Source organism: Poromitra crassiceps (genome assembly GCF_964638095.1).
Source record: "Poromitra crassiceps genome assembly, chromosome: 4".
NCBI classification, from domain to species: domain Eukaryota; kingdom Metazoa; phylum Chordata; class Actinopteri; order Beryciformes; family Melamphaidae; genus Poromitra; species Poromitra crassiceps.
Genome location: NC_139626.1, coordinates 7,651,361 through 7,674,928, shown reverse-complemented (window position 1 = coordinate 7,674,928; position 23,568 = coordinate 7,651,361). Strand labels below are relative to the sequence as shown.

Genomic DNA, 23,568 nt, shown 5'->3' with positions numbered 1-23,568 from the left:
ACAAAGTCATCAAAGTGTCTTCAAGGAAGAGAATGTATCTGCAAAGTCCTTATATCACTTCCAGGTCCCAAATGGAATTTCATGCATGTGATTGCATTCATTGTCCTTCACACAAATGGGACACGTGAGCTGCAGTCAGTACGTACACACACACACACACACGCACGCACGCACGTCGCACGCACACACACAGCGCGCGCACACACACACACACATACTGTATATATACATGTATGTACCGTATGTATGTATATATATATATACAGTATATATATACATACACACACACACACACACACATATACACACATGGTATTTGAATATATATATATATACGGCATTTAAATATATATATATTTTTTGTTTTCAATGGACACATACAAAAACAACCTCTCTATCTCTCTCTCTCACACACACACACACGCACGCACGCACACACACACACACACACACACACACACACACACACACACACACACTTAGCCAGAGTCATTGTTATGTGGGCCAGGAGGGAGTCCTGCTCATCTCATTGGCACAGTGCTGCAGCCTGGGGGAAGGCTAGGTGGAGTGATGGTTGGGGAGAGGCAGGGCAAGCAAGTGTGTGTCTGTGCATTCGAGAGAGAGAGAGAGAGAGAGAGAGAGAGAGAGAGTGTGTGTGTGTATGAAATCGAATACTTAGACGTGACCAATGTATGCGTTTGAGTAAAAGGAGTGTGTGTGTGTGAATGTGAGTGTTGCTGTGACCTACTTTTCCTCACACTGCAGAGCTGTGAGCAGCCTGCCAGCCACTGACACACACACACACACACACACACACACACACACACAGGAAAGTGTGGGACCCTCGGTGTCACCCCAACAATACTGCCATATTGTGTGTTTACCATGTATCAATGCCCCACTCTTTAATTCAGTGGGCGAGCCTGCAAAGGATGTGGCACCCCCTTTACACACATCTGTCCAATAGGTCAAAATTTAAAAATTCAACTTTGTCCGAAAATTGTTGTCAGCTATCCTATATAATAATCTATAATAAACTATAATAATCTATGTAATTGAATATCCTTTGCATTACACAGATGGTTATTTTTCCAACATTGTGATGCTGCATGCAATCTGATGACACATGCAAACAACCAAGTTGCAACAAGTTGCTCAATCGTGGTTAGCTTTGTCCTTTTGAGAGAAACGGTTACTTTTTTATTAGTGTAGTCAAATTTTTAGACTTTTTTTTTTAATTCAAGTATAGTAATATAGTATAGTATCAATAATCCTAATCAGTATAGTCGTCAAAATGGGAAGCGCTATATAAACTGTAAATATATCGCGCCACACATACATGTACTGTATATACATACTGTGTCCATACTGTGTGCTCATTGAATCTGCTCTCTTGCCTCTCACTACAGGGTGGCTTCTGCTATTCCTGTGTAACTCAGTGGGTAAGAGGAGTGTAGCTGAAGCAATGCCAAGGGCAGGGCTCTGAGTGTCCACATGAGCTTTCTTCTCCTACTGAACTGTGTTACACTATGCACTATATTACACTATGCAGTGTATTACACTATGCACTGTATTACACTATGCAGTATGCACTGTATTACACTATGCACTGTATTACACTATGCACTGTGTTACACTATGCACTGTGTTACACTATGCACTGTATTACACTATGCACTGTATTACACTATGCACTGTATTACACTATGCACTGTATTACACTATGCACTGTATTACACTATACACTGTATTACACTATGCACTGTATTACACTATGCACTGTGTTACACTATGCACTGTATTACACTATGCACTGTATTACACTATACACTGTATTACACTATGCACTATATTACACTATGCACTGTATTACACTATGCACTGTATTACACTATGCACTGTATTACACTATACACTGTATTACACTATGCACTATATTACACTATGCAGTGTATTACACTATGCACTGTATTACACTATGCAGTATGCACTGTATTACACTATGCACTGTATTACACTATGCACTGTGTTACACTATGCACTGTGTTACACTATGCACTGTATTACACTATGCACTGTATTACACTATGCACTGTATTACACTATGCACTGTATTACACTATGCACTGTATTACACTATGCACTGTATTACACTATGCACTGTATTACACTATGCACTGTGTTACACTATGCACTGTATTACACTATGCACTGTATTACACTATGCACTGTATTACACTATGCACTGTATTACACTATGCACTGTATTACACTATGCACTGTATTACACTATGCACTGTATTACACTATGCACTGTATTACACTATGCACTGTATTACACTATGCACTGTATTACACTATGCACTGTGTTACACTATGCACTGTATTACACTATGCACTGTATTACACTATGCACTGTATTACACTATGCACTGTATTACACTATGCACTGTATTACACTATGCACTGTATTACACTATGCACTGTGTTACACTATGCACTGTATTACACTATGCACTGTATTACACTATGCACTGTATTACACTATGCACTGTATTACACTATGCACTGTATTACACTATACACTGTATTACACTATGCACTGTATTACACTATGCACTGTATTACACTATGCACTGTATTACACTATGCACTGTATTACACTATGCACTATATTACACTATGCACTGTATTACACTATGCACTTATGTAGCCCAGCGTCTTATGGTCACTTTGGATAAAAGCATTGGTTAAGTGCTACACCGTTAAGATGATGTAGGGGGCTACATTTTATATACATTGCTCTCCTCTCTGTCCTCTCCCTAGTGACCTCTATACAGTATATACAGTACCTATCACACCCCACACACACACACACACACACACACACACACCCTCTTGTTCTACCCAGCAACAGCGCCATATCGTCTCCCAGTGTCCATTTAATTATGATTAACTCCAACACATTCTCTGCTCCCTGCTTGGCCCCCTTCACCAACCTCCTCTCTCCCTCCCTGACATGACAGCACCTCCTCTCTCCCTCCCTGACATGACCTCCTCTCTCCCTCCCTGACATGACAGCACCTCCTCCCTCCCTGACATGACAGCACCTCCTCTCTCCCTCCCTGACATGACAGCACCTCCTCCCTCCCTGACATGACAGCACCTCCTCTCTCCCTCCCTGACATGACAGCACCTCCTCCCTCCCTGACATGACAGCACCTCCTCTCTCCCTCCCTGACATGACAGCACCTCCTCCCTCCCTGACATGACAGCACCTCCTCTCTCCCTCCCTGACATGACAACACCTCCTCTCTCCCTCCCTGACATGACAACACCTCCTCTCTCTCTCCCTCCCTGACATGACAGCACCTCCTCTCTCCCTCCCTGACATGACAACACCTCCTCTCTCTCTCCCTCCCTGACATGACAGCACCTCCTCTCTCCCTCCCTGACATGACAGCACCTCCTCTCTCCCTCCCTGACATGACAGCACCTCCTCTCTCCCTCCCTGACATGACAACACCTCCTCTCTCCCTCCCTGACATGACAGCACCTCCTCTCTCCCTCCCTGACATGACAGCACCTCCTCTCTCCCTCCCTGACATGACAACACCTCCTCTCTCCCTCCCTGACATGACAGCACCTCCTCTCTCCCTCCCTGACATGACCTCCTCTCTCCCTCCCTGACATGACAGCACCTCCTCTCTCCCTCCCTGACATGACCTCCTCTCTCCCTCCCTGACATGACAACACCTCCTCTCTCCCTCCCTGACATGACAGCACCTCCTCTCTCCCTCCCTGACATGACAGCACCTCCTCTCTCCCTCCCTGACATGACAACACCTCCTCTCTCCCTCCCTGACATGACAGCACCTCCTCTCTCCCTCCCTGACATGACAACACCTCCTCTCTCCCTCCCTGACATGACAACACCTCCTCTCTCCCTCCCTGACATGACAGCACCTCCTCTCTCCCTCCCTGACATGACAGCACCTCCTCTCTCCCTCCCTGACATGACAACACCTCCTCTCTCCCTCCCTGACATGACAGCACCTCCTCTCTCCCTCCCTGACATGACAACACCTCCTCTCTCCCTCCCTGACATGACGGCACCTCCTCTCTCCCTCCCTGACATGACAGCACCTCCTCTCTCCCTCCCTGACATGACAGCACCTCCTCCCTCCCTGACATGACAGCACCTCCTCTCTCCCTCCCTGACATGACAACACCTCCTCTCTCCCTCCCTGACATGACAGCACCTCCTCTCTCCCTCCCTGACATGACAGCACCTCCTCTCTCCCTCCCTGACATGACAACACCTCCTCTCTCCCTCCCTGACATGACAGCACCTCCTCTCTCCCTCCCTGACACGACAGCACCTCCTCTCTCCCTCCCTGACATGACAGCACCTCCTCTCTCCCTCCCTGACATGACAACACCTCCTCTCTCCCTCCCTGACATGACAGCACCTCCTCTCTCTCTCCCTGACATGACAGCACCTCCTCTCTCTCTCCCTCCCTGACATGACAGCACCTCCTCTCTCCCTCCCTGACATGACATCACCTCCTCTCTCCCTCCCTGACATGACCTCCTCTCTCCCTCCCTGACATGACAGCACCTCCTCTCTCCCTCCCTGACATGACAACACCTCCTCTCCCCCTCCCTGACATGACAGCACCTCCTCTCTCCCTCCCTGACATGACAACACCTCCTCTCTCCCTCCCTGACATGACAACACCTCCTCTCTCCCTCCCTGACATGACAGCACCTCCTCTCTCCCTCCCTGACATGACAGCACCTCCTCTCTCCCTCCCTGACATGACAGCACCTCCTCTCTCCCTCCCTGACATGACAGCACCTCCTCTCTCCCTCCCTGACATGACAGCACCTCCTCTCTCCCTCCCTGACATGACACCACCTCCTCTCTCCCTCCCTGACATGACAGCACCTCCTCTCTCCCTCCCTGACATGACAGCACCTCCTCTCTCCCTCCCTGACATGACAGCACCTCCTCTCTCCCTCCCTGACATGACAGCACCTCCTCTCTCCCTCCCTGACATGACAACACCTCCTCTCTCCCTCCCTGACATGACAGCACCTCCTCTCTCTCTCCCTGACATGACAGCACCTCCTCTCTCTCTCCCTCCCTGACATGACAGCACCTCCTCTCTCCCTCCCTGACATGACAGCACCTCCTCTCTCCCTCCCTGACATGACAGCACCTCCTCTCTCCCTCCCTGACATGACATCACCTCCTCTCTCCCTCCCTGACATGACCTCCTCTCTCCCTCCCTGACATGACAGCACCTCCTCTCTCCCTCCCTGACATGACAACACCTCCTCTCTCCCTCCCTGACATGACAGCACCTCCTCTCTCCCTCCCTGACATGACAACACCTCCTCTCTCCCTCCCTGACATGACAGCACCTCCTCTCTCCCTCCCTGACATGACACCACCTCCTCTCTCCCTCCCTGACATGACAGCACCTCCTCTCTCCCTCCCTGACATGACAGCACCTCCTCTCTCCCTCCCTGACATGACAGCACCTCCTCTCTCCCTCCCTGACATGACAGCACCTCCTCTCTCCCTCCCTGACATGACAGCACCTCCTCTCTCCCTCCCTGACATGACCTCCTCTCTCCCTCCCTGACATGACAGCACCTCCTCTCTCCCTCCCTGATATGACAGCACCTCCTCTCTCCCTCCCTGACATGACAGCACCTCCTCTCTCCCTCCCTGACATGACAGCACCTCCTCTCTCCCTCCCTGACATGACAGCACCTCCTCTCTCCCTCCCTGACATGACAGCACCTCCTCTCTCCCTCCCTGACATGACACCACCTCCTCTCTCCCTCCCTGACATGACAGCACCTCCTCTCTCCCTCCCTGACATGACAGCACCTCCTCTCTCCCTCCCTGACATGACAGCACCTCCTCTCTCCCTCCCTGACATGACAGCACCTCCTCTCTCCCTCCCTGACATGACCTCCTCTCTCCCTCCCTGACATGACAGCACCTCCTCTCTCCCTCCCTGATATGACAGCACCTCCTCTCTCCCTCCCTGACATGACAGCACCTCCTCTCTCCCTCCCTGACATGACAGCACCTCCTCTCTCCCTCCCTGACATGACAGCACCTCCTCTCTCCCTCCCTGACATGACAGCACCTCCTCTCTCCCTCCCTGACATGACACCACCTCCTCTCTCCCTCCCTGACATGACAGCACCTCCTCTCTCCCTCCCTGACATGACAGCACCTCCTCTCTCCCTCCCTGACATGACAGCACCTCCTCTCTCCCTCCCTGACATGACAGCACCTCCTCTCTCCCTCCCTGACATGACAGCACCTCCTCTCTCCCTCCCTGACATGACAGCACCTCCTCTCTCCCTCCCTGACATGACAACACCTCCTCTCTCCCTCCCTGACATGACAGCACCTCCTCTCTCCCTCCCTGACATGACAGCACCTCCTCTCTCCCTCCCTGACATGACAACACCTCCTCTCTCCCTCCCTGACATGACAGCACCTCCTCTCTCCCTCCCTCCTTCCATTTATCCCATCATCTCATCCTACCTGCTGTAACATCCAGTCCTAACATCCAGTGCAACATCCAATCCAGTCCAGTCACAGATGGACTCTACTGACCTTACATTCATTCATTCTCTCTCTCTCTCTCTCTCTCTCTCTCTCTCTCTCTCTCTCTCTCTCTCTCTCTCTCTCTCTGGTCCTCTCACCCACACACAGTAAAGTATGCCTACCACCCAATAGAAAACGGTGCCAATGCCAATAGATGAAAATAGATGAGCTTTTCATTGATGTATTGACTGCCTTTAATGAGCAAAAAAAACGGTCAGGAGGTGACTTCAGAAGTGAGCAGTCTCTCAGGAATAGCCAGCAGCTAATTGAGGCTGAGGCCCGTCTTGCTTTTCTATGTGGTCTCCCTCTGCGTTATCGACTCACTTAAGCCCAATTTATGCTTCGTCTGCCGACACTTTTGAAATGGTCGCCGACAGAAATGAGGACTTGAGTCGACACTTTCAAGTGTCGGCGAGCAGTGTCTGCTACCTAGTGAAATGTCTACTAGTGTCGCTGACTACGTCACGATGTGTCGCGCAAGTCTGATTGGCTATATAGACGGCACGCGCTTGACTTCCTTGTTTTGGTTTTCAATCGATTGAAATTAATGAACGTGTCCCCGCTATTTTTATCAGCCTGTCCTTGATGTGTGACTTCGTGAAAATCACAAAGAACGAGAGAGGAGGTGAGTTGTGTGGTTGTGTGCTGTTTATATGCGGCTGCAGCCAAGTACGTTACATCTTGCCTCCGAGGTGGTTTCACTGTGCGTTCCCTCTCTTCTCTTGGCTGTCTGCTTATAGCGTTCGAGTGTCACGTGACCGTTGAACCGAGGCGAACATTCACTGAAGTATAGATGCAACACCGTGAGCGACACTTTATTTTTCGTCTGCCACCATGTGCTGAGCGACACTTTCTAATAAGTATAAATTAAGCTTTAATGTGTCTTTAAGCCGACTCCATTCAGAGAGACCAAAGGCGTCCGCTGATGTTTGGGTAAAAGCCGGGCCGGTGGAATAGAGAAAAGAAGAAGAATAGAGCCAATAAAGAACATACCCCCTCCTCCTCCTCCTCCTCCTCCTCCTCCTCCTCCTCCTCCTCCTCCTCCTCCTCCTCCTCCTCCCATCTCTGTTGTTTCGATGGAGAAAAAAACACTCCTGCTGTGTGGCTATTGTGCCTCTGCAGTGTAGGAGAGCCTCCACCATCTGTGTAGCAGCCTCAGTGTCCCCCCAGAGAGTCGGGGGCTTTGCTTTGTACACTTCCGGGTCTCGCTACCTTCTCCCACCGGCTCCCCTGAGCTGAGCGGGCCGACCATGCGGATGTGACAACTGTGCCCTTTTGTCTGAGCAGGGGCATCTGTGAGCGCCCGACTCTCCAGACACCAGAGGAACAGCTTGGAGGAGGAACAGCTTGGAGGAGTAGCTGTTATCGATAGCTATCATTCATCGCCTCCCCGTGGGAATATCTCCGGTTTACCATGTGGACAACCGGCCCCGGCGGTCAGCCCACGCGTGTTGCCGTCCACTCACGTTGTCTGTCCCGCTCTCGTCTCCACACCGTCTTTCTTCCATCTCTGACAAACATCTACTGGATCTCTCCACAGCTGAAGCCCACTGCCACACATTCATTTACTGAGCAAATTAATTTCTCGTTTAAATGATGGGTTTCGCTAATCGGCTGTCATGACCAACTTTCACCTGTTAAAAAATCTGTCTAGAGAGAGGGCAACTTTGTTTTAGTCCGCACAGGAACATACACATTTTATTCCGGCTTGTTCCAGTTTTGAGTCAGATAAGGAATGTTATTATATTTTCAGTATGCTAGATTTCAGCCAAACCCTGTTTCAAAACCAGAGCAATGATACAAGTATAATCTATATACACTCGAGGACAACAATGGGCATGTTAGTCCGAACACTTTGGGGGAGCTCCTCCATCTTGGGGCCCTTGGTAGTTAACTTAATACCCTTATTCTCCCTGGTATGGCCCCCCGGATCCCACTTACTGTGCATACGGAAGCCAGAATACTCTAGTGTAGCACTAGCAGCAGGCGTCCTTTAAGCTTGTTGTGTTTACTGAACGCTGCAGCTTTAAAGGGAAGCCCATGGGAGTTATGGAGATTAGTTTTCACAATATAGTAAAGTCTGATGTGTGTTATGGGCCAATAATGATGCATTCGTACACCACCAGGGTGACGCGATGGCGCCTCACGTGGCGGAGAATGTGACAAACGAGTGGATTTACAGTATGATCCAACGGGGTCTTACTCCACAGCTCTTGACCTTTCTCTTCTTTGTCTGGATGGTCCTCATGGCTCAGAGCAGGACAGGGCTGGATAGGCCTCTCCTTGGCAGCTTCACCGCTGGACCCCTGCTCTCTCTCTCTCTCTCTCTCTCTCTTTCTTTCTGTCTTTCTTTCTTCCTAGAACCTCAACTTGTTTGGTTTCATCAAGACCATTCCTTGCAGGCGCACCGTGACACAGTGGTAAGTGCTGTCACCTCACAGCTAGAAGGTCCTGGGTTCGATTCCCACCTGGGACGCTGTGAGCGCTGAAGGAGTGCGTGCCCGTCCGCATGTCCTCCTCGAGTGCCCACCGCCCGGGTGGGGTCGTCAAAAGGGGCCTTTCTGTGTGGAGTTTGCATGTTCTCCCCGTGCCCCCTGGGGGTTTCCTTCATATAGGAACCCCTCACCAAAACATGCAATATCCTGGTCGCTGAAGTGGTGCCTCCTCTGGTTGTTCGGAGCGAGGGAACTCGTTGGAATAGCGTGATCCTCCCACGTGCTATGTCCTACCGGTGAAGCTTCCTCTGTCAGGTGAAAAGAAGCGGCTGGCTAACTGCCCATGTCTCGGAGGAAGCATGGAGCCAGCTTCGGCTCTCCCCAGATCGGCAGAGGGTGGAGCAGCAACCAGGATAAATAAATTTAAATTAGCACTAATGGGGGATAAGAATTTGATAAAAAAGATCGGGGGGGGGGATATTAACACAAAAAATAATGTTGTTAATGCAATTTCACCTTTTTTTATGACCTACTTAGTAATCTCTTCCATGATGAGTATAACTCGTCACTTTCTCGTCAGAGGAAAGAAATGATAATAAAGTAGAAAGACAAAGCAGAATGGGACATGAGATAAAAGGAAATATCCATACCTGCATTTGCTGCACTTTCTCCGCTTAGAAAACGCTGCGAGCAAAGCTCGTCTTCTCTTATAGTCTGATGATTACTATGTTGGCTTGTTGCCGGCGGTTTTCACTGGGTAGGGTTGCAGCGTTTGATCAGGTTTTTCTCCTTGCCTCCAAGCGTTTGATTCACTGTACTTTGCAGTGGACTAGTCAGGCGCTTTAACGCTGAATAAAACTCCTCTTGGCGACCAAGAGGAGGAATAGGAAATAAGAAGGTGTGGGGAGCGAATCATTTTAAAGAAAGGTAGAGATAGCCAAAGACATAGAGAATACGCATCTTGAGGAGGACTACTGTGGTCATTTGCTGGTGCATGGTTATAGAGGCATTAGCTAGAGAGAACTCTCTGTTGCTTTCAGTACCTTGTCTTTCGACTGATATAATGTCTGTTCTCTTGAGATAGCCTAGCTACAGTAAATCTTTATAATGTCTGTTCTCTTGAGATAGCCTAGCTCAGGGGTGGCCAAACTTTTTTGGTTGTGGGCCAAACAATATTAAGCGCGGCAGTTTTCGCGGCAAAAAAATTGGACCAGAAAACCCTTGTGCCATCAAAAATAGAATTTCTACCTAAATAAATATAGTTTATTGATGCGCTCACCTATTACAATGGGTATTTCTGTATGTTATCAAATTTTCTTTTCCTGTGCCAACAGGTTAAGACAGAGATAATTTAATATAACATTAGTATTAAACATTAATTCATTTTTTTTTTTTTTTTTAATAAATAGACCATGTCAGGGTGCCCAAGTATAACCCATTTTCAATGGTTTTAAATTGAAAAAACGAAATGGGGGGAATCCGTTTTTTTGTTTTTGTTTTTCAGTTTCTTTTTCTTAATGTTTTTCCGTTTTTTCCCCCGTTTTCGTTTTCGTTTTCCGTTTTAAACTTTTAAACTTTTTTTTTTTTCTAAATTCATGGCGGGCCACTTAAAAACGGGCAGCGGGCCGCAGTTGGCCCGCGGGCCGTAGTTTGGCCACTCCTGGCCTAGCTACTTCTTTATAATGTCTGTTCTCTTGAGATAGCCTATAGCTACTACTTTGTGAATCGATTCACAGAGAAATAGCGAGATCTAAAGTTTCACATTGCAACTATCGTGTCAATGCACACCACACCAACAGAACCAGAGGCGTAACTACCATATATATGCAGGTTAATGCAGTTGCATTGGGGCCCACGACAGTTTAGGGCCCGCACGCACGTCCCCTCCTCTTTATCTCACCACTATCGTATCATAAAACTCTCCGGATCGACTGACAGCGTACACGCAGACGCAGACGTACACGCAGACGCAGCCACTAAGCTTGTCACAGATACGTGTGTCACATACATCATTCATTCATCAAATCAATAACAATACAACCACATCAAAGCATTTTTACACAGTATTTTACATAATGTGTCAAGGTGCTGTCGTGGAATTTCCAGGTTACCGGGGAAGATGAAGAGTCCACAAACATAGGAGGCTACTTTAACTCAGAAATACTGTTATAACACTAAGAAGAATGATCTCAGTTGCGTATGGAGTTTATTTGCCTCCATGGTTATCTTCTGAGAGTGGGTGCCAGTAGCATTTCTCAGGCTGTGGTGCGAGAAGTGACCTTGACTGTTTCAGTCTTATCTTCTGCACTCTCCTATCTCACTGCTTCCTAACATACAGTAGTAGCATTTGAAGAAGGAGGCCATGTCTGGACTTCTCCAAACAGTGAACCCAGCTGTGCTCAGACTTGTCCTGAGTACATTGACCCTCAATAACCGTAACCTGTGTGTCTTAGTGAAAACTCTTCTAGAAGAGGATGTCAAATGTACAGAAAGTGTATCATCACCCAATATGTTTTCATATGGTGCTCCGACACCAGATTTTGGTCAGGTGTGCTATACCGACGGTCTGTTTTGCATTGTGATGGGCAGGGCCCACTTCACCATCTTGCCTTGGGGCCCAGCGTTGACTTGTTACGCCACTGAACAGAGCGGCTTGATGTCTGCATCTCTCTATTCAGACATCTCATCTGCACATGCATAGTCCAGTAAAAATGTCACTTGACCTCACACTAATTGCAACAAAACCAAACTCAACTGATTTTGTATCCTCAATATGTCCTCAATGAAGGAAAAAAAGTGTTAAGGAAATGTATGAAGGGACATTTTTGAAAATGACCCATATGATGCTACCAAAAACGTTTTTTTTTTAACATACTTTTTTAACATTTTTTTTTAACATTCCCCCCCCCCCTCTCCTTGAAGCAAAAAACACATACATATAAGTGATGAGATTTATGGCACATTAAAAAAAAAAAAAAAAAAGGCTTCCATAGGCTTCCATAGGCTACCATCATATTTAGGTCATTTTCAAAACTTTCCCTTCATACATTTCCTTAACACTTTTTTTCCTTCATTGAGGACATATTGAAGATACAAAATCAGTTGAGTTTGGTTTTGTTGCAATTAGTGTGAGGTTGACCCACATATTTGCGTAAAATGCCTGGACTAGCAGTGCTAGTGCTAGTGCTAGTGCTAGTGCTAGTGCTAGTGCTAGCAAACCAGTCTAACGTGGGCACAGTGATGCTGATGAAAGAACCTTCATCAGAAAGCCACTCAGGCAGCGTTCACACCTTCAACCAAGTCTCTAAAGCAAAAGCCATTACCTTCACATCTCCGCTCCATCCAGCTAGACTGGTGGGCTTCTTATTGCGCCTCCTACTGGATTCATGACGATCACCACGCGCACACACACACACACACACACACACACACACACACACCCCGCCCTACCTCATCCCACCGCATTAATATGCATACATGTGGTGTGCATATTTCCTCTCCTGTGGGAATGTGTGTATATGAGGGAACATAGTGTGTGTGTGTGTGTGTGTGTGTGTGTGTGTGTGTGTGTGTGTGTGTGTGTGTGTGTGTGTGTGTGGGGCACGTGAGACGTGTGATCCAGCCATGTGAGAGACAGAGAGAGAGAGAGAGAGACAGAGAGATGTTGCCTGGTTATTTCTGGTGTTAAATTCAAATCCCATGTGGTGGTGAGGAGGGTGTCTACAGCAAGAAAACTAGAGAGACAGAGAAAAAGAAAGAACAGGGTACACATACATAGGGAGTAATAATGCTCACTAGTATCTTGTGTGTGTGTGTGTGTGTGTGTGTGTGTGTGTGTGTGTCTTCCTTTAAACTAAGCATCTATGTTTGGCTGTGCTGTAGGGCAGGGCACCTGTTTTGGGGGAGGGGCACTGGGGGGCAATAGCGTGATCCTCCCACGCACTACGTCCTGCCGGGGAGAAACTTAACTCCTTGCTGTCAGGTGAAAAGAAGCGACTGCACATGTACGGAAGGGAGCATGTGCTAGTCTACAACTCTCCCCAGATCAACAGAGGGGGGGGGGGGGGGGGGCGACGACAATCTGATACATTGTCACCTCCTTGTTAATCTGTTGCTGTAGGATTGTGCCAAGAATAGAAATGGCATTTTCATTTAGCAGAGAGCTTCATGCACAAGTGATGTATAGAAAATGTTACCTAATGATTTGTCTTCAATATTTTGGACATGCAAGTCGCAGCGATCCTCCCGTCCTCCCGTCCTCCTGTCCTCCCGTCCTCCCGTCCTCCTGTCCTCCTGTCCTCCCCACCTGCAGCACTCGTATGTTTTTCAGCAGGCAGGAGGACTTGGTGGAGAGCCAAGATCACTGTTAGAAATGATGGCTCAGGTGTGACTGGATGGCCCAACAGACTTGAGGCTATCCTGGTTAGCTTTGATAGCTTTCACCCTCTTCCTATTGCCCCGTTAGTTCTGATGCTCTTTCTGACCAACTTCTTGTTCTTCACTGTGGTACCTCACAAAACCCCTGCTCCTACAGTAAGTGCCCTTACAGAAGTAAGTACTGCTCCTACAGTAAGTGCCCTTACAGAAGTAAGTACTGCTCCTACAGTAAGTGCCCTTACAGAAGTAAGTACTGCTCCTAAGGGCCCTTACAGAAGACTGATCCTTACAGAAGATCTGCTCATATTTGTGGCACAAGTGAGCCTGGACTCAACATGGCATGAAGGGCAGAGGCAGACACACAGAGAGCGGGGGCAGGGAGGAGGATTGATTTTCCATCCAGTGCAGGACTAAAGTCTGCCCCCGGGGGCCTTGGCTGACTCGGACCAGCGCCTGATGGAAAAGGCAAACCAGTGACCTTAAGATTCAACTGATCATCCTTTTCTATTCAGCAAATGAAAAGCTCCATTGCTTTTTATTAGATCGCTAAAGCACTTATTTAGTGGCCGAGGTTTTGTTGCTGACACCACAAAGAGATCAAATGGCCCCCTTGGTGTGTCCGATGGCACTGTTGTGAGACTGTACAGTATATTGTGTGTTTGTGTTTGTGAGCCCTTCAACAGACAAGTAGCATAGCATCCCCTCTGGCCATCCAGCCAGACAGTGAGATGGAAAAGTAAAGGGATGATTGAAAGAGACATACATGTATCACAACACACACACACACAACACACACACACACACACAACACACACCACACACACACACACACACACACACACACACACACACACACACACACACACACACACACACAATCCCATTGGCTGGCAGTGGCGGCTAAGACAGATGGAGGAGTTCAGTTCAGGAGGGTTTCCATGGAAACCAGCGGCAGTGCTACCCTGTGCTTCTCCCCACTGTGTAAGGCAAGATAGAAGCATACATACATACAATACATACATACATACATACATACATACATACATACAGTACATGCATACATACATACAGTACATACATACATACATACATACATACATACAGTACATGCATACATACATACAATACATACATACATACATACATACAGTACATGCATACATACATACAGTACATACATACATACAGTACATGCATACATACATACATACAGTACATACATACAGTACATGCATACATACATACAGTACATACATACATACATACATACATACAGTACATGCATACATACATACAGTACATACAGTACATGCATACATACATACATACAGTACATACATACATACAGTACATGCATACATACATACAGTACATACATACATACATACATACATACAGTACATACATACATGCATACATACATACAGTACATACATACATACATACATACATACCGTACATACATACATACAGTACATACAGTACATGCATACATACATACATACATACAGTACATACATACATACATACATACATACATACAGTACATGCATACATACATACAGTACATACATACAGTACATGCATACATACATACATACAGTACATACATACATACAGTACATGCATACATACATACATACATACAATACATACATGCATACATACATACAGTACATACATACATACATACAGTACATACATACATACATACATACATACCGTACATACATACATACAGTACATACAGTACATGCATACATACATACATACATACAGTACATACATACATACAGTACATACAGTACATACATACAGTACATACATACATACAGTACATACAGTACATACATACAGTACATACATACATACATACATACATACAGTACATACAGTACATACAGTACATACATACATACAGTACATACGTACATACATACATACATACATACAGTACATACATACATACAGTACATACATACATACATACATACATACATACATACAGTACATGCATACATACATACATACATACAGTACATACAGTACATACAGTACATACATACATACAGTACATACGTACATACATACATACATACATACAGTACATACATACATACAGTACATACATACATACAGTACATACATACATACATACATACATACATACATACATACAGTACATGCATACATACATACATACATACAGTACATGCATGCATACATACAGTACATACATACATACAGTACATACATACATACAGTACATACATACATACATACAGTACATACATACATACATACATACATACATACAGTACATACAGTACATACAGTACATACATACATACAGTACATACGTACGTACATACATACATACATACATACAGTACATACATACATACAGTACATACATACATACAGTACATACATACATACATACATACATACATACAGTACATGCATACATACATACATACATACAGTACATGCATACATACATACAGTACATACATACAGTACATACATACATACAGTACATACATACATACATACATACAGTACATACATACATACAGTACATGCATACATACATACATACATACATACAGTACATACATACATACAGTACATACATACATACAGTACATACATACATACATACATACATACATACGTAACGTCATTTTGAGGCTCACATGACTCATTTCACCAATAGCGCAAATACATTTGTGGCACAATCAGCACTCGTCAATAATTGTGCCAGTGAGAAAGTGTGTCAGGACGAGCACTTGACTGTGTGTTCTATTTATCGCACTCTGGACTGCCGTCGCCCCCCTCATCACTCTCCCCCCCTCATCACTCTCCCCCTCATCACTCTCCCCCTCATCACTCTCCCCCTCATCACTCTCCCCCTCATCACTGTCCCAACCAGAAGAGAATGATCACACATGATTCATGTGCGTTATATATATTACATATTCCTCTCAGCACCAAATTCTCAACCTCACAATTTAGGCCTTTTCCCTCTCACTCTTTGATTGCCTTCATCGATCGTGTTTAAGCGCAAACGAGGCAAAACGTCCGTTCACCCAGAAAAGGCCTAACTAGATGTGACAGCCACTAAGAGCCAATCCGCTGCTGCTGCGCCACAGGCCCGGCACCGCCATATGGACCAATTCTCCAACAGCATCCTGGCCTGGTTGCTGCTCTGTTATCCTAACTATAATGCTAGCAGTGTCTGTCTGTCCTTCGCGTACCTCGAGAACCATTGGTCAGATCGACTTCTAAGGGGGACCTGACGGAGTGCAGTTCCCTGTTTTCGTGCAATTCGGCATAGCGCCACCTACTGGCAATAAAAAAGCGGCTTATCTCGAGAACAGTTTTCGGCATAGTGCCACCTACATGTACTGGCAACACATTGCTGATGATGTCATAATGCCTATGACATCATCAGTCATGTGATAAGATGATTTTGGTCAATAATGATGTCACTGATGACATCACTGATGATGTCACAACTTTTATCACTTATGACATCACTGATGATGTCACAATACCTATTGCATCACTTCCGGGACAAAAATCACAGAGAGAGATTGCCCACTTGCTCTTTTATTGATGATGATGATGATGATAATGATAAAGCAAGGAATACAAATATCGTATGTCATTTGTAAAACATTAGCTGATGCTAGTAAAATTCATACTTAGACCTATAAAAATGGACATAAGTTGTAAGAGTGTTAACTGATATTTACTCTACTATGCTTTATTTTTATTTTATGAATAAGTCATGTTAGTTAGCCATGTTGTCATGCTGAAATTTGTATACACAGAGTGTTGTCGTTATTAGACTCTAGATTAGATGCTGATCTCCTTCCAGTTACCTCAGGTGTTCTGGTGGGTATGTCTCCTATGGAGATGCTGACGGGAGAGGATCGGTCTGAGGTGGAGCTCATCTTCTCGGGCACTGCGGGTGCCCTGCCTGAGGGTGGCGTCTCCACGCTGCCCTTCCTCCGCAGCTCTCTGTTCAGTTTGATCTTCCTCTGGGCCAGAGGCTTCACCCCTCCTGATGTTATGGGTTGAATTTGCCTCTTGATCTGAAGGTCCATGAGAGGTCTGATGGACCCTCGGTCTGCCTCTCCTTGGCCCATCTCACAGCTCCCTGTAATGGGAAGAAGGCCTGGCCTCTCTGAGGGAGGTGGTATTCTCTGGAGCTGGGGCTGAAGAGGCATGGGTGGGTGAGAGAGAACGTCCCTTCTATTCTCACCTTGCCAGGTGGAGGCCCCAGTATACTCCTGCGTTTGTCCACTGGGGAGGCGGGGCAGTGGATGAATGGGAGTCTATGTTGGTGGGGGAGTCGGAGACCACCGCTCTGGGGGAGATCTTGTCTCCCCCGAATGTCAGGGGCGGACCGAGGGCCATCCTGTCGAGTGGGATGGGGGAGAGGCAGGGCCTGGTCGGACAGCGGAGGGTCTTGAGTAGCGCAGTCCTCACAGTGGAGCTTTTCCCCTTGTCCTTCTTCAGGGCGGCTGAGTTGGGGGGATCCTCTGGTCTGGCCTTGGTAGTCTTTAAGGGTTTAGCGACAGGATGAGGACTCGCGACGTTGACCCTTCACTCTGTAGGGCGATGGCTCTCGAGGAGGTGGTTTTCTGCCACCAGGGCTGTGGCTCCAGTATCCACCAGGAAAGTGAGACCGTGACCTGGACCTGTAGGCTGCTCCTCCTTCATTTCCCTCCCAGCCTCCTCCCAAATATGGGCGAGGAGATCGTGGTGAGCCTGAGCGCCGATACCCAAAAGACCTTGAAGGAGAACGTGTACGTGAGCAGCGTGTACGTGAGCAGCGTGGGTAAGTCCTGTCACCAGAGCGTGAACGGGAGCGACTGGGCGCATAAGAGTATGAAGACCTGCATTTGGATTGAGTGTATGACCTGGACCTAGAATAGGACCGTCTTCTTCGTCTCTTTGGTGCATTCCTGTACACCATAACCTCTTTGTGGAAGTCTTTTTTAGTGAACTCATCCAGTGTGGAGGTCACTTTGTCCTGATGGTGGCGCCGCTGCCTGTAGAAATCTTCCTTGGAAAGGCGGGGCTGGGAGAGGGAGGGGGTCCGCGGGCCAAGAGGGGGCATGGCACCAGGGGGAACCCAGGGAGCGTTGAACCCTGCTGTTCCAGGGACAAAGACAGGCTGAGCCTGGTAACTGACTGGGGGTGGAGGAACATAGCAGTGGGCAGAGAAGTAGGGATGCGCATAGGACTGTGGAGGTAGTGGGTACAGGGAAGGTGCCAGATAGACTGGAGGGGCAGGTCCGGGAGGTGTCTGGAGGAGAGGGGGACGATGCTCTCCTCGAGGTCTGTAAGGCGTGTCCCAGTGTCTGCCTGCCCCTCTGTGAATGTGGTGGAGCCTTGGCTGGTAACCTGAAGGCGGTGGATGTCCAATCACAGGTACATGGTAACGCTGGTGGCTCACCTGGTGTCCACGGTCAGTGGTTCTAGAAGAGTCTGGTGTCACATTAGGCTCGTACTCAGTCTCACCTGGTGGAGGTGGTTCACTATGACTGGCTGAGTGCATAGTAGAATGGTGTTGAAGGGCAGGCCTGACAGGTGCAGGCACTGGCAAAACTTCTTGTCTCTCAACAGCGGGAGGAGCTGCAGCCTGAGTAGGCGGGACCTGTGCTGGAGGGGCAGTGGTGGCAGGTGCGCTGAGAGCAGGAGGGTGCGAGATGCTGGCGATTAGCCGATCCTGCTGTCTGCAGGGCAGAGTCCTGAGCAACTGAGGGCGGGGTAGGGGTGGCGCTGCTTGGTACAGCTGCTGGCGCCCATGTTTGGTGTAACCTGTCTCGTTCTTAAAATTTTTGACAGCCTGTCGAAGAGAATTGTTGGCAATGAGGTTATCGGGTGAAACATCAGGCTGTTTGCAAGTGAAGCAAATGTGCTCCGAGTCCAGCAAGGTGGTCCTGATGCACTCATCACAGTAACTGTTCCCACAGCAGGGTATGACGACAGCATCAGTCATCAGGTCATTGCAGATTGGACAGAGCAGTTCATCGGGAAGTGGGTCAGACTCTTTCTCAGAGGAGGACTGGTACTGAAGAAGGAACGGCAAACGCTCCTTCTTTCCTAGCGCATACACCTCCGCATCGATAGCGGGAAGAGCATATTCTGCACTGCTGGTTAACATGGCTCCCTTGGCGCCCGGGTCTGCTTTCATCATGAAGCTCTGAGGCTTAGGACCCTCCACGCTTTTATCCATCAGCATGGGACATTGCTGTATGTAGTGGCCGGCCTTTCCAAAGCTGAAGTACATATAGTTTGCAGGAGGTCCAATTGACTTATTGGAGTAATGTATAGGATCATAGTAACGGTTGGACTGAGAGATCACGGCTCTAATCTTGTCCTCCTCGGATGCATTTGCGTCAGCCAGGTTAGCAGTCTTGCAGAGTTGGTCCAGTGACAAAGGGGATGAATCAGTGGGTCTGGAAGATCCCACCAGAGCTGTGACAGAACGATCTATAATGAACGTCGTGCCTGGAGGTTTCACGCCACCAATCGGAGTGCGCCGGACAATCACAGAAGAATCTTTAGGGATGTGGGCTTCATCACCAGTGTACTCTTGCTGAGTCTGTGTATTGGTGATCTGCAGGTCCCAGTTTTCGGCCTTCATATGCTCCTGAGCCATAATCTGCCGTTTAAGCTCGCTGAGCGTGATATTGGGCCCATCAAAAGTAACTGTGTTGTACTCCAGTTTGGAAGGAAACCTATAGTAAACACACGGCATTTATACAAGACTAACTAAGCACAAGAAAAAACAAGACCACTCAGTGGCTTGGGCTTGCTTGATGCTCTATGTTGCTGCCACTGGTTGAGGCTTTATTTGCTATGAGCAAGAGTCGGCCAATTTATAACCTCAGCAGGGAAGGATTTATGACATCACTGATGATGTCACAATTTCTATGACATCATCAGTGACATCATCAGTGATTTATGACTTCACTAATGATGTCAATACAGTACTTAAAGGGGGACTAACCCCCTAGATATGTATTAGAACAGTGATTTGAAAATACCTATGGAAAAAACCAAGAAATGACATATACTCTTGTCTATACTAGACTCTTTGGCTGTGTTAAGTCAAGATTTTTTTTCGGAAATCGACGCCATTACAGTTTGCCTACTGCCTCAAAAATAATTTATTTGAGAGGGGCGATATCTTTATAAATATCAACAATTAGCCAACGCTGGTGGCCTGTATGGAAACAGAAAATCCTGAAATGGTTGATAGTTATATCAATTTGGCCATTCAGTGGCGAACTAGAAATTTAATTATTTTTGTCCCATTTTGTCCCATGTGTGTGTGCGTGGCTTGCATGTGGCTTGTCTAAACTTACGTTAAGAGCCTCGCTGCTCGCAGCACACAGCACACAGTGAGGACAAACCTCTCGCTCTGGGGTAACACAATGCGAGATTTCTCCACGTAATTCCCTCGTCTAACTAGAGATAAACCGCGCAATGAAATCCGTTTTTAATTTGCGTTTTGGGGCTTTTCGTGATTTACAGCATGACAGCAGCATTTTTCCTCTCAGGGTGCAGGAGAGGCAGCGCAGAGCTCTTCTCCTCTTCAAAGCCCCCGCCTCTCACTGCCCGCGCGTCCCCGCTGCCTGAGCACACAGCAGCTCGTGCTCGCACACAGCGAGTCAACCCCCCCCCCCCCCCCCCCAGTCCCCAGTCGCTCTACTCTGCTGACATTTCCTCTCCCGTTTGACTGGCCGAGAGACAGTGCTTCCAAGTCGGACTGATAGCCGCGGAAATGTCAGACTGTGCTCTCTCTGCTCTGGCCGAGTCCGAGAGAGCCCAGCTCTGCTGCGCGCGCCCGCGGAGCTTGGAGCTAGTGCATGAGGTTTACAGTACGACTCTCTCCCGCTCGCTCCCGCCTGCCTGGCTGGGCTGGAGACAGCTGCTTCCAACTCGGACTGATAATATATACATCATCATTCGAGCTTATCCAGGTAAGATATTAATAAAGTAGTGACACATTCAGCGGGAAACTAACTATAATTAAGACATGTGCCAACTTTGACGACGTTTGGTTCAGTATTTTAAGAGCAAACTTCAATAAGAATAGGCTTGGAGTTCTGAGGAGCTGAAAGGGTACAGGGGGGGTAGGGGAGTAATTATCTTGAAATCCCATAGTCTTTGGGAACACTGTGACGTCAGTGTGTTCCTAATCTCCCATTCATTTGAGAAAAGAAAAAAAAGCAGTGTTGGACCCTAAGAGGGCGCTTATGCCAGATATGCTGCTGAAAAATGATACAAATGGTAAAATGGCAACAGTTTGGTGTCAAATGTGGAAATTCTGACCAGAATTCTTCACACATCACCCCCAAAGTCATATATATTGGTTAAAAGCTGAAAAAAAGTGTTTTGGAGGTTAGTTACACTTTAAAGCCTCACTGATGATGTCACAATGTCTACGACATCATCAATGCTCAATGGCCATGTACAGATCTGAAAGAGGTCCGGGAAGACGGAATGACGACGTGGCCCTGAGGGAGTTTTACACTGGGACAGAATGTAGGCAAACAGTGGATGGATAAATCCAGAAGGAGGTGGTAATGCAACATAAAGGACGCCAACTGCCATAAAACACCACAGAAGAAGTCCGGCCGGAGGGAGGAACATTGAGGAGGGTGCGGAGTCTGCTGGAAAGCCATTAGAAGAAGAAGGAGAAGAAGAAATTGAACAAGGACAGTACAGTGTTGAATTTCATGCAATTCTGACATGCACATAGTCATAGCGCCACTAACTGGCAACACATCTCGAGAACCGTTCGTCCGATCGACTTCAAACTTGGGGAGTGCGCTGCTTGGAACCCAACATAGTACAGTGCAGAATGTCCTGCAATTCACCATAGTGCCACCTGCTGGCAACACAAAAAGCAGTTTATCTTGAGAACCGTTCGTCCAATCGACTTCAAACTTCAAGAGTGTGCGGCTGGGAACCTGTTGGGGCAGTGCCCCAACAGGTTCAAATTCATGCAATTCGGACATTCCATGAATTCAGCATAGCGCCACCTACTGGCAACACAAAAAGTGGTTTATATTGTGAATCGTTCGTCCGATCGACTTCAAGGTTGCGTAAGCTGACTTACGTTGCCTAATATCATCCTTGGGAAGCAGAATTTCCCTGCTAAATCCTCTATTAATTACCTAGGTTGCTCTTTAGATAGCATCCTGGGTGGTGAGAGCATGGCTTTAAAGATCATAGGTAAGGTGAATGGGAGAACCAAGTTCCTAGCTAGAAAAGCTCCGTTTTTGGATGCAGCATGTCTTAGGTTGCTGGCTAATTCTTTAGTTTCCTGTTGTTTTGATTATGCCATGTGTTCTTGGTACGGTGGTCTGTCTAAAGTATTAAAAGACAAACTACAGGTCTCCCAGAATAAATTAGTCAGGCTAGTGCTGGGATTAGCCCCAAGGGACCATCTTGGTAAAGTGCAGTTCCAGCAGCTAGGCTGGCTCCCCCTGGAGGCCAGGGCAGTTCAACTGCTGCTAAGGGTGGTCCACAATATTTATAACAGCCGAGCTCCCGAGTACCTCAAAGAGCACTCCCTGACGAGCGGTGATGCTCATGCGCACCACACCCGAGCCAGCATTGCTGACCTGTGCCTGCCGAGGTTTAAAACCAACATGGGGAAGTGTTCGTTTAAATCTTCTGGTGCAGTGCATTGGAACAAGTTACCTTTACATATAAAAAGTACCAGGAACCAGCATCTTTAAAAAAACAAAGTCAAATCCTCCAAAACACAAAAAGCGTTCGTCCGATCGACCTCAAACGTGGGGAGTGCGCGGCTGGGAACCCGACATGCAGTGCTGAATTTCATGCAATGATTACATTACATATTTTGATTAGTAGTATGAAGAGTAGGACTAGGACAGAGGTTGATAATGCTGTTCACTTCCTTTCTGTACCTTTCCATTTGCAGCAACCAATAGGCGACAACACTCTTAACAGCAATGTACAGTAAGCAGTGAAATGGGGGAAGGTTAATATTGCACCTGTGTTCATGGCAGAGTGGATACCTCTCTCCCTCTCACATTCTCTCTCTTTCCCTTGCTC

General features: G+C 47.2%; 1 protein-coding gene and 1 pseudogene across 3 annotated transcripts in view; one reads left to right on the top strand and one right to left on the bottom strand.

Moving 5' to 3' along the window:
• The window catches only part of myo1d (myosin 1D), a gene marked incomplete at its 5' end in the record, with an annotated part of 171,901 nt that overhangs the window by 147,237 nt on the left and 1,096 nt on the right, over window positions 1–23,568 (top strand). The gene's annotated exons all lie outside the window — the stretch shown is intronic.
• On the bottom strand, window positions 17,163–20,233 carry LOC310774855 (E3 ubiquitin-protein ligase RBBP6-like; annotated as a pseudogene). Its single transcript has 3 exons — window positions 18,074–20,233; window positions 17,343–18,024; window positions 17,163–17,168 (listed from the first exon to the last, which is right to left on the bottom strand). The product of its transcript is annotated as an E3 ubiquitin-protein ligase RBBP6-like (transcript).